At 45.6% G+C, this 1772-nt stretch overlaps 1 pseudogene; it reads right to left on the reverse strand.

Annotated features, from left to right (window-relative positions):
* Positions 1-754: 754 nt before the first annotated feature.
* LOC111722155 lies at positions 755-908 on the reverse strand (annotated as a pseudogene).
* Between the last annotated feature and the right edge of the window lie 864 nt (positions 909-1772).

The raw sequence follows: 1772 nt of genomic DNA on the forward strand, positions 1-1772 counted from the left end.
CCTGTAGTCCCAGCTACGTGGGAGGCTGAGGCAGGAGACTCGCTTGAGCCCAGGAGTTGGAGGTTGCTGTGAGCGTGATGCCATGGCACTCTACCCAGGGGGACAGCTTGACAGCTGTCTCAAAAAAAAAAATCTCTGCTTCAGTATGGCTCTCAAATCTTTCATCCCCAACCAGATTTCTCATTCTTCAAACTTTCATTCAAAATATACAGTTGACCCTTGAATAACATATGTTTGAAATATGTGGGGCCATTAATATGCAGATTTTCTTCTGTCTCTGCTACCCATGAAACAGTAAGACCAACCCTTCCTCCTCTTCTTCCTCTTCCATGGCCTATTCAATGTGAAGATGAGGAGGATGAAGAACTTTATAATGAACTTCTACTTAATGAATACTAAATATATTTTCTCTTAAAATAAGGAAGATTAACACTTTCTTCATAACTTTTTTTTTTATTTTTTGAGACAAAGTCTCACTTTGTCACCCTCAGTAGAGTGCCGTAGCATCACAGCTCACAGCAACCTCTAGTTCTTGGGCTTAGGCAATTCTCTTGCCTCAGCTTCCTCAGTACCTGGGACTACAGGTGCCTGCCACAATGCCTGGCTATTTTTTGTTGCAGTTTGGCCAGGGCCTAGTTCAAATCCACCACCCTTGGTATATGGGGCTGGCGTCCTACCCAGTGAGCCATAGGCACCACCCCAAAAATGATAAATTTCTTAAACATACAGTACTTTGGTATCTTGTTAAAAGAACAGGGGAAAGTGCAAACACAGTCCAAAAATTATGCAGTTGAGTTTCCCACATTTGGGGAAATCACAGGGGTCAGCACATGTGGAGTGCAATGGATAAGCCTTGCCCTGGGAAAACTACCTTCGTAATCATGTTATCTTCCCTGCCAGGTAAGTATCAAAATTCTTTTTTTCTTGAGACAGTCTCACTATGTTGCCCTCTGTAGAGTGCCATAGTGTCACAACTCACAGCAGCCTCAAACTCTTGGGATTAAATAATTCTCTTGCCTGAGTCTCCCGAGTAGGTGGGACTATAGGCGCCTGTAACGCCTGGCTATTTTTATGCTGTACTTGTCATTGTTGTTTGATAGGCCCAGGCCAGGTTCGAACCTGCCAGCCTGGGTGTATGTGGCTGTGCCCTAGCCACTGAGCTACAGGCACTGAACCCAAAATTCTTTAGTAGTTCTTTCTCTTACTATCTAAATTTTCTTTTTTTCTTTTTCAGTCTCACTTTGTTGCCCTTGGTAGAGAGCTGCAGCGTCATAGCTCACAGCAACCTCAAACTCTTGGGCTCAAGCAGTTCTCTTGCCTCAGCCTCCCAAGTAGCTGGGACTACAGGCGCCACCACAATGTCCAAACTATGATTACAGTTGTCATTGTTGTTTAGCTGGCCTGGGCCAGGTTCGAACCTGCCACCCTCGGTGTATATGGCTGATGCTATAACCACTGTGCTACAGGTGCTAAGTCTGAGGTTTTCTCTTTGTTTGTTTTGTTTTTTTGTAGTGACAAGGTACTACTTTTGGAATTTAAAATAAAATATAAGAAGTAAAATAAAACATCTCGGCTTGGCACCTATAGCTCAACCGGCTAGGGTGCCAGCCACGTACACCTAAGGTGGCGGGTTCGAATCCCCAGCCCGGACCCACCAAACAATGACAGCTGCAACCAAAAAAATAGCCGGGCGTTGTGGCGGGCGCCTGTAGTCCCAGCTACGTGGGAGGCTGAGGCAGGAGACTCGCTTGAGCCCAGGAGTTGGAGGTTGC

The sequence above is a fragment of the Otolemur garnettii genome, unplaced genomic scaffold (genome assembly GCF_000181295.1).
Source record: "Otolemur garnettii isolate 467f Iridium unplaced genomic scaffold, OtoGar3 scaffold00219, whole genome shotgun sequence".
Taxonomy (NCBI): Eukaryota; Metazoa; Chordata; class Mammalia; order Primates; family Galagidae; genus Otolemur; species Otolemur garnettii.